This window comes from Oratosquilla oratoria, chromosome 4, assembly GCF_046742065.1.
Source record: "Oratosquilla oratoria isolate Oo_2021 chromosome 4, ASM4674206v1, whole genome shotgun sequence".
Classification (NCBI taxonomy): Eukaryota; Metazoa; Arthropoda; class Malacostraca; order Stomatopoda; family Squillidae; genus Oratosquilla; species Oratosquilla oratoria.
Window position 1 is genome coordinate 21,755,710 of NC_134780.1, and position 11,167 is coordinate 21,766,876.

The following is an 11,167-nucleotide window of genomic DNA, read 5'->3' on the forward strand; positions in this document are numbered from 1 at the left end:
AGGGGAGAGGGGAGACGGGAGAGGGGAGAAGGGGGAGAAGGGAATAGAAAACGGGAAGAAAGAAACTTTCGAAAGAAAAGAGATTATAGGGGGAGTTGAAAGGGAAGCTGCAATTTGAGCTGTGGGAGGAGGGAGGGGGAGGAGGGAGGAGAAGGAGGAGGTAGGGGAGGGAAGAGGTAAGAGGTAGGCCTGTGTGAGGGGATGAGACGAGAGGAGGGAGAGGAGGGAGAGGAGGGAGAGGAGAGGTGAGAGAGGAGAGGAGAGAGAGGAGAGGAGAGAGAGGAGAGTGGGGAAGAGAGACAGAGATGAGAGAGGAGGGAGGAGGTAGGAGGGAGGAGGTAGGAGGTAGGAGGCAGGCCTGTGTGAGAGGATGAGGCAGGAGTACATGAGACGAGAGGAGGGAGAGCGAGAGAGCGAGAGAGAGAGAGGAGAGGAGAGGAGAGGAGAGGAGAGGAGAGAGGAGAGGCATCCAGTTGTGAGTTGGCCGTGTGTGCGAGAGAACGCGGCCCGGAGATCGCTGAGGTGAGTCTCGGCAGTGCCATCCAGCTCTTCGGCGAAGAAGGAGTCTGCCACTGGAAGCTTCTGAGGTCTTCAGACTTCTTCTTCTTCTTCTGGTCTAAGGAGTGCCTTTGGAGTGCCTGGAGTAATCGTTCCTTCTCTCTTTCTCTCACCATCTCTTTCTCTCTTTCTCTTAACCCGTCTTCTCTTTCTTCTTTTTCTTCGTTTTTTTTTTTTTTTTGCTCTTTCTCTCATTCATCCTTACCAACTTTCTCTTTGTTTCTTTTCCCTCTCCCAGATTTATCTTTGCTATGTCATCATCTTTCTGTTGCTCTCTCTCTTTCTCTTTTTCTCTCTTCCTCTCTCTCTCTCTTCTTCTTCTCTTTTCCTATCTCCTATCTATCTTCTGATTCACATTCAATCACTTACCCTTTATCTATAATTTTCTCCCATTTCTCTTCCTCCTTCCCTCCCTCCCTCTCCCTCCTCGACAAAATATCCTGTTTTGGTTCGTGATGTCCTTTTAGCCTATTTTTTCTCTCCTATTTTTCGACCTAATTTCCTCCCCACTTATCTCCCCCATCTCCTACGCGTCCGTCATTTCCTCCTTCCCCCCCCCCAGTGCCCACACAGGACACTGCTGGATCCGCCCCCAATCCTCAAGGGCTTCATAGGACTCGTGTTACTAGGATACTGAGTCCTGAGGAAGGAGGAGGAGGAGAAGGAGGAGGAGAAGGAGGAGGAGGAGGAGGAGGGAGGAAGAGAAGTGTAGAAGGCGGAAGAGGATGGAGTGTTGGAGCGTGCCATCTCCTCCTCCTCCTCCTCCTCTTCCTCCTCCCCCTCCTCTTGACGAAGGAAGAACCTCGTCTTCGTTGACACCTTCTGCAGGAGTTCGAATCTTTGAAACGATTCGAGTGTTCGAATCGCATACTGAACGTTGAATCCCAAGGCAATGAGACATTCGAGTCTTGTATTGGTGTCGTGTGAAAGGTGTTTGTATATTCGAACGGTTCAATAGGTTCGAACCAGTCCAAACCTTCGAACCCTCAAACTGGTTCGAAATGTTCGAATCGCATACCGAACACTTAATCCCAAGGCAATGAGACGTTCGAGTCTTGTATTGATATTATGTGAAAAGTGTTCGCATATCCGAACGGTTCGATACAGATGTGTTCGAGTGTTATGACCCGAATGTAAGTGTTCGTCGGTGGGCGTGGGCGTGGGCGTGGGCGTCATATACGCATTTCCACTCCAGTACGATAAGAGAAAGCCTCTGTAGAGCAGTAGGTATCGTTCCTGCCTCGGAGCGGGTAAGGTCCGGGTTCGATCCCCGGTAAAGGCGTCAGGAAGGAATCTGATATTCTGAAGGAAAATAATTTACCTCCAGCACATCAAATGACATATTATGTCAATTGTTGAGGAAACAAAATAGTTTGCCAGAGAGTGATTTGAAGGCGGAAAAAGTGCTGGAGGTAGGCGGTAGAGCCGATGAATCGGAGATTGGAGGAAAAACAGACCAATGTGATAACGCTTTACAACCCCTCTCAACATCAGAGGTGCAGTAGAACAGTGTCAAGTAAATTACACTGATTTCAGACTTTATTCACAATCACAGATACCATCATACAACAATTTTCACATACATACTACCATACATAGCCGGATTAAGCCATACCATGGTGAGGTACAGAGGCTGTATCGCTCCTAAGGGGGTAGGCCGGTCCTGTAGTAGAACATTAAGGCTGACCTAACGATACTATATCGCGTGGCAGAAGACACAGCACCGTTCGGATCACCATCCAGCAAAGACAAGTTAAAAAAAAAAAAAAAAAAAAAAAATGATGTCACTGCTGGGATATAAATCTGCGTAAATCCCCCCACATTCCCCACTCCCCCTTTCCCCCCTTCTTATGACGTAAGAGGCGAATCTTATTCTTTGGCTCCTGCACGCGGACAAGCGCACTCTCGGGTCGTGATGCTTCGAGAGGGAGAGGGGAGAGAGGAGAGAGGGGAGAGAGGGGAGGAGGTGGGGAGGAAATTGTGTGTGTGGGTTGGGGGAAAGGGAGCTTCTTTACTCCCACCTCAGTCTACCACGACAGAAATACTCTAAAGTGGGTTGACTCTCACTCTCTCTCTCCCACTCTCTCTCTCTCTCTCTCTCTCTGGATAAGATCGATGTGGGGCCAAACGAGGTCAGGGGAATAGCGGATAGCAGAGCCTGCTGTCTGCTACCTACTGACATACCACCTGCTGTCCGCTCTCTCTCTCTCTCTCTCTCTCTCTCTCTCTCCCAGTCGCGTCGCTGTTGTGTGAGAGCTGGGAGCGCGGGCGGCGAGACGCCTCTCCCCCACCCCTATCTCTCTCTCTCCCCCTTTCCCCCCCGCCGAGGGGGGGAAAGGGGGGAAACACACGTATTGATTCGAACGCGGTTTTCCCCTGCATCTGTTTACAAGCCTTACTCTCCCCCCACCCCCACACTCATCCTTTCCTCCCCCTCATTCGTTTCCCCCCTCCCCCATATTACTTCCCCCTCCCCCCTCTTTCTACCTCTCGTCTCCCAACGCTGTCCTTGCCAACCAACACTCTCCCCACTCCAGCTGATGTCCCCCCCGTCTCCCCCCTCTCTTCCCCCCCTCCTCCCCTCCTCCCCATTTGAACCTGATTCCGCTGACGTCAGCGCAAGTCAGCTTACGCCAGCGGGAAACAAACTGTTGCTGACTTAGATCAGCGAGGTTTCTGTGCTCAGCACACAGTGCCCTGTTTGAAGTGATGTTTGACAGTGTGAATGGGGTATTTGGTTGTCAAACACGTTTGACAACCAAATTCACACGGTTGAAATTAGCTTCCAACACTTGTTTGACAAACCGGGTTTGTCCGTGTAAATGGCCCTTAACACTCTTAACTCCCCTACGGACCTCAGTCCTTTAGCAAGACACTGAAATTAATCCTTGCAGTGACTACAGTTACCAGTTGCTGGCCGAGCGGATTAGAGCGTCGCTTCTTGCGGTGGAGGTTGAGGTGATGGCAGTTCGAACCCTGCCGCCAGCGAGTTGGACCAAGGGCATGGTTCATTCAATCGCACGCTACAAAGTCCTCTGTAAGGGGTATCGTCCTCGCCTCCTGATAGGGGGGAGTTCGCAACGCTGAACCAAATCATGTGCAGTTATATTTGTTGTCAAATTATTTTTTTACTATTTACCAACATTTCCGCGGCAAGGGACGCCGGGAGGCGCTGAGTAGCTGCGGCCGGAGCCGTCACCTTTACCCTATATGCGCACTTTAGGGACTGTTGGGGAAGGGAACTAGTCACTGCTGGGAACTGGAGAGGCGTGCGGGATTCGAACCCTTAAACTGAGCGAATGCGAGACCAGCATGAGTACGACTCCAGCGTGTTTTTTTTTTTTTTTTTTTTTTTTTTTTTTTTTTTTTTTTTTAGGAAGGCCAAATTTTCAAATATCCTTTTTTTTTCTTTTTCTTTTTTGTCAGGCCATTTTTTTCGTTGTTGGTGTAAATTGCCGTTCCCCTTTTTCAAAACCTGCAGAAAAAGAGATTTTTTTTCTAACACCATGTTTTCGCACATCACCACCGAAAAAGAGGAAACAAGCGAGCGTCCTTTCGTTCCATGATGACGTCATTCGCTAAAGAAAACAAAACTCAGATAAAAATAGACTCCTGGATACAAACACATTAGAATAATAATAAAACAAAACTCAGATAAAAATAGTTAACTATATAGCAACACATAAAAAAAAAAAAAAAAAAAAAATAATAATAATAATAATAATAATAATAATAATAACAATAATAATAATAATAATAATAATAAACTCAGATAAAGATAGTTAACTATATACAAACACATTATGAGAATAATAAAACAAAACTCAGATAAAGATAGTTAACTATATACAAACACATTATGAGAATAATAAAACAAAACTCAGTAATTAACACATTAAAATATTAATAATAAACACAACTCGGATAAAAATAGATAACTAGATATAAATACATTAGAATAATAATAATTAAAATTCAGATAGCAATTAGCACATTAGAACAATAAAAAACAAAACTCAGATAAAAATGGATACATAAATATAAACACACTAAAATAACAAAAAACACGAATAAATAAAGAGAAGCAAATAAACACGCAATAAGAAGGCAAATAGGAAGGCAAACATATTACCTAATTAATGAGTTTATATCACATCATTTAATGCTTTTCTAATTGATCCCTAGAATAAACATATCAATATGATGAAAGTGAGATTACGCAAAGATAAACAAACAAACAAACACATAAGTAGGCAAATAAACACGAAAAACAGGTTATATCATTGCCGGGTTTGTATCTTAGGATTTCAATGTTTTTCTAATTGAGGTCTACAATAACCATATCAAGATTCTGAAAGGGAGAATAAGTGAAGATAATTAAATAAACAAACACAAAAGTTGGCCAATAAACACGTGAAACGGGTTATTGATGGGTTTATATCTTAGGATTTCAATGTTTTGATTAAGCCCTAAAACTACGAACGGGTCTTAAGGACGTTGTCTCAATGGGAGTATTATTGTTTACATCGACTACGCGTTCAGTAAAGTTGTTTCTACCTACGTTCACTTAAAATCTATGTCCATAGTATGAAACTAAGGATTCCAAAGGAAGAGTATACCGACAGGAGACCTTTTGGTCCATAACTAGGCCGGACTATTTTCTTATGGTTTGTATTTATTGTATTGTTTATCTATTTATTATATATTTTCATTTAATTCATCTATTTAGTATGTTATTGTATTCATTAAATGATCACTGCCTGAACGAATTAAAGCTCTGAGTCTGCTTTCTGGGAAATATCATCGAATGATTTTGACTGTTTCCATTTGTAACCAAGTATTACTTTAGTAGCTCATTATTGTATCTTTTCCAATGTGTCACAGTCTTAAATGAGATTCAGAGAATATATAGAGTGACTAGTGATCTATTTAATTAGTCAATGAGAAGTGGACTTTTGAAATTAAGATTACGTGATGCTGGCCTACAATTTGTATTTGCATTCTCTGTTGTGTTTAGAAGACTCAAGATCGTTTGTAAAAGTTCAAGTTCGTTGCAGATCAAAATTGATATCTCTCTCCTCTTTTTTATCAACGTTTTTACTGATAATAATTAGTTGGAATTAGATTAATTTATATCTGGAACTGAATTTCATTAGTCGCCTTTCAGATCACTGAGCTAGGTTACCTGAATTTTTATTAACATTTGGTTTATTTCAGTTATTCTATATTCAGCACATTAGTGCTTTATTGGCATGTCTAGATATTAGTTTTCAGACTATGATCTTTGTCTCTTGTATGTACACTCAAACACACACACACACACACACACACACACACACACACACACACACACACACACACACACACACACACACACACACACACATATATATATATATATATATATATACATATATATATATATATATATACATATATATATATATATATATATATATATATAATGAAGAAAAGTGGGAAATAAGCCAGTTCTTGTTTGCTGACGACACTGCACTTGTAGCAGGATCAGAGGTGATTGAGGAAGTTGGTGACAGAATTTGAGAGGGTGTGTGAAAGAAGGAAGCTGAAGATAAATGTGGGCAAAAGTAAGGTGATGAAATGTGCAGGGGGAGAGAGTGGCAGTAGGCTGGAGGTGAGCATTGGGGGTGAGAGACTGGAGGAGGTGGATAGTTTTAGATACTTGGGTGCGAATGTGGCAGGAAAGGGAGGAGTGGGGGTGGAGGTGGAGTGTGGATTGAGAGAGGCGAGTAAATGCCTTGGTGGATTAAAAAGTGTAATGAGAAATAGACATTTGGAAATGTATTCTAAGAGGAAGTTATATGAAGGAGTGATTGTGCCAACAGCACTGTGCGGCGCAGAAACATGGAATGTAAGAGAGGAAGAGAGAAGGAGTTTGAATGTATTTGAGATGAAATGTCTGAGAAGTATGATAGGGATTCCTGGGCTGGATGGAGTGAGAGGTGGGGAGGTGGGTAGGAGAACAGGGATGGAGGGGGAGCTGGGAGATAGGGTTGATGAAAGAGTATTAGGATGGTTTGGACACATGGAGGGAATGAGTGGGGAAGGATTAGTGGGAGAGGTGTGGAAGGCGGAGGTGGAGGGGGTGAATATGGGGGGTGTCCTGGGATGGGGTGGGTGGATGGGGTGAAAGAGGCATTACAAAAGAGAGGAATGTCTGTTGAGGAAGGACGGGAGAGGACAGAAGATAGGGGTCAATGGAGAAGGGTTGTGTATGGATGATGCTGTGATGCATGAGGGTGAGTGGGTGGGGGATGGGGATGAGGAAGTATGTATGAGAATAAAATTGACGCAGCCCGAAGGGATTTCTCCCCGTCTTCTCTTTTTCTGCATGAGGGGACGGAGAGGGGGGGGTCACCGAATTTATGAAGCGGCCTTGCTGTGGATGCGCTGTGTTTTGCGACACTGCTTCTGACCAAGGGCAGTGGACAGGATGCAGGGATGACCAGTCATCCAGGATGTGCCAAGATAAGAGGGAGGGAGGAGGGTGGAGGGGAGTTGAATATGTAGGGGATGGAATGGGTGGGAGACGTTTCTATGCCTTCTTCTTTCTTTTTGGCTACCCCCTCCCGTGTAAGTGGTAAAAGCCTTTGGTATATGTATATATATATGTATGTATTATATATATACATATATATATATATATATATATATATATATATATATATATATATATATACATGTGTGTGTGTCTGTGTGTGTATGTGTGTGTACACAGTTTATGTATGTATATGCATGTATATATGTATGTATATGTATTTGCATATATATGTATGTATATATGTACAGTATATATATATATATATATATATATATATATGTATTATATATATAAATATATATATATATATATATGTATTACATATACAGTATATTATATATATATATATATGTATTACATATATATATATATATGTATTATATATATAAATATGTATATGTATATATATATATATATATATATATATATATATATATATATATATAATGAGAAGTGGCTCAAGATATGCATTGTGACGGACTCCACAATTATTATCATTATCATCATTATTATTATTATTTTTGATAAATAACAAATCCAACTTCATAGTTTACTTCTAATGTCATGTAAAGTGATTTTTGTTATTAGTCTCATGTTTGGTGTGCTATCAAAAGCTTTTTCCAAGTCCAGATATACTAAAGCTACAACGTTTCTCTTGTCGTAATTTGAGATAACTATACTGTAAAATTCTTTCTAGGGTTAATTAAATAAACACGTACATTCTTAAACTATTCATTGATTGAATATTTAAATGATTCAATTCAGGAAGGGAGAAAGTATTGTATCTATTACAAGAATATTATTTGAAACGGATTTCTGTTCCACTGAGCCTCAATAACAACGAAATATTTCATTGATCACATTCTCTTCTTTCTTTCAACATTTTCGAAATATATCGTTTCGGGACATTAGATGCTATCGTAATAAGCACTGCATTCGCATATCCCTGAACGATACAGAAGGGAACGTGTGACGTCATTTCTTGGTGCAGAATGCGCCTACGATGGTCTTCTACTTCTTCCTTGACGCCAATGTCGATGGCCCAGACCATTTGGCGCCAACGAAGGTCCGTCGCCAGAGGGCTTCTCCTCCTCCTCCTCCTCCTCCTCCTCCTCCTCCTCCTCTCCTTCCCCTCCTCCACCTCCCCCTCCTTCCTCTTTTTTACCCCTCCCCCCTCCCCCTCCCCCTCCTTCCCCTTCTTTACCCCGCCCCACCCTCCCCCTCCTCCCTCCTTCTCCCCTCCTCCCTCTTTACCCTGCCTCCCCCTCCCCCTCCTTCTCCTTCCTTACCTCGCCTCCCCCTCCTTCCCCTTCCTTACCCCGCCTCCCCCTCCCCCTCCTTCCTTACCCCGCCTCCCCCTCCTTCCCCTTCCTTACCCCGCCTCCCCCTCCCCCTCCTTCCCCTCCCTCACCCCGCCTCCCCCTCCCCCTCCTCTCCCCCTTTCCTCCTTCCCCTCTTTCTCAAGAGCACCTATTAAGGTGGCGGTGCACTAGACACTTCTCGCCAGCATGCTACTTGCTTTTGCTACTCATTTTTGAAGGACTTTGGTTACAACATTCTTGACGTCCGTGGAAACGATACGTCTAATATTCGTAATCTAGATTTAACTTCTCTCAGTTCGTCATTCAGCTTCTCACTCGCAGGCGTAATTTGACATTTGGGATTTTGAAAAAAAAAAAAAAAAGAGAGATGGAAACAGAAGCCTTTCCTACTCAAACGAAGTAGCAAAAGCAAGTAGCATGCTAGCGAGAAACGCCTAGTGTGCGGCCGCCACTTGGCGCCATTTTCCCAAAATGTTTCGTCCTCAGGCCCATCGCTTCATCATTCCTTTCATAATGAAAACAACGAAACTAGAACGAACTTTAACGAAATCGAACCCACGAACTTTGCCACACTGTTTAAAAACAACAACAACAACAAAAAACAAAACAGGTGGTTGTTATATCACGTTCTGGCTGCTGTCGTCAGGTGATTTTATTAAGATAATTTAACTTGTAAGCGTCATCCGGCGGCGCCGCGCAGTGTGACACCGGGCGAATTGCGTCGTCGTCGATTCAAGCGAATCCACGATCACTGAACCAACTTCTGGGGGCTCTTGTCCCGATGAATGGAATCGTGCCGGCCCGGAAGAACCGGATGTCGTCTTCTGAACTTAAATAGAGTTTAATAAGTAAAGGAATGACACACACACACACACACACACACACACACACACACACACAAACACACACATACATGCAAACACACTCGCACACACACATGAAACATACACACATGCAAAACACACACAGTAACATACACACATCCAAACACACACACACATACACACATACACACACACACACACACACACACACAAACACACACACAAACACACACACACACACATGAAACACACTCACACACATGGGAAAATACATACACACACAAAACACACAAACACTCACACACACACACACACACACACACACACACACACACACACACACAAACACACATGCAAACGCATTTGCAACACGCACACACACACTTGCTTACTGGCTTGCTTATGTGAGTCCACCGTGTAATCTTGCAGCACAAATCCCCAACACTGCAGCGTAGCTGGCAGAGCGTCAGCAACAATGGGCGGGTCACGTCATCCGAATGCCTGTGAACCGTCTTCCACGACAAATTCTTTACGGGCAACTACCTGATGCGCGCCGCATTATCGAGGGGGGGGTCAGAAAAAATACGCTCTACAGATCAGATAAAAACAACACATATAAGAAGTGTAACATCGTGTCAATTGGTCTTGAACATAAAAAAAAAAAAAATAGCAGGTGAATTTATCCAATTTATCCAGATCTGACTTGCCCGGAGTGAGGAAGGATATGCGGATCAAGAATTGGACTCCACAGTCACCTACGCTAACCTCGACCCCAAAGACCTCAGCACCACCACCCAACTTCACACAAATCCATCACACTTCACGGGAGCACTGTTGTTACACACGCGTGCGCGTGCACACACACACACATACACACACACACACACACACACACACGTACGTACATTGACACTTTTGCCCTTTGTACTCAGGTAGCCGTTGGGATTGAACTCTTTAATAACAAATAGCTTTAGCTTCAATAACAAATAACTCTTCAATAACATATAACTTTCCAATAACGAATAACTCTCCAATAACAAATAAACTTTCAATAACAAAAACTCTTAAATAACAAATAACTTCAATAAGAAATATTTTTCAGTAACAAATATCTCTTAAATAACAAAATGACTCAAATAACAAATCGCTCTTCAATAACAGACAACTTTTCAATGACAATTAACTTTTCAATAACAAATAACTATTCAATTAATCGCTTTTCAATAAATAATGTTTTAATATCAAATCATCTTCAATAACATATAACTTTAAAAGCAAATCACTCTTCAATGACAAATAACTTTAATAACAAATCACTTTTCAATAACAACTTTTCAATAACAAATAAAAAATCAATAACGTCAAATAACTAATTCAGACATAATTTCTTTTCCTCTCTACCATTATCGTCAGTCAGCCTCTCTCCTCCCTCCTTCTCTTCTCTTTTTTCCTCTTTTTCTCAAATGTTCAAATTTAAGTCATTAGTGGTAATTTGCTCCCACCCTGTTCCTCTCTCTCTCTCCTTCCCTCTTTCTCCCATTCTTTTCCTCTCTCCTTCTCTTTCTCTCTCTCTCTCTCTCTCTCTCTTTCTCTTTTCAAGGATTTTTTATTCTGTGTGTGTGTGTGTGTGTGTGTGTGTGTGTGTGTGTGTGTGTGTGTGTGTGTGTGTGTGTGTGTGTGTGTGTGTGTGTGTGTGTGTGTGTGTGTGTGTGTGTGTGTGTGTGTGTGTACATCTGTTCCTATGTACCAACATTTCCTTTGGGCTTTGTGTAATTATGTAACTAAAACTCGATTATCCAAAGACGGCTTCCATCAAATCCAATTACGCGTTTGAGTTTTCATCAAAGTCGACCTCGAGACGAGAAACTTCCTCCTCCAATTTC

General features: G+C 42.4%; 1 protein-coding gene across 2 annotated transcripts in view; it reads left to right on the top strand.

The window, feature by feature from the left end:
- Positions 1 to 469: 469 nt before the first annotated feature.
- Positions 470 to 11,167, top strand: part of LOC143024300 (endothelin-converting enzyme 2-like) — a gene marked incomplete at its 3' end in the record, with an annotated part of 62,314 nt that continues 51,616 nt past the window's right edge. Inside the window, 1 exon segment of one of the 2 annotated variants that reach the window (XM_076183097.1) lies at positions 470 to 522. 2 annotated transcript variants of the gene reach the window in all.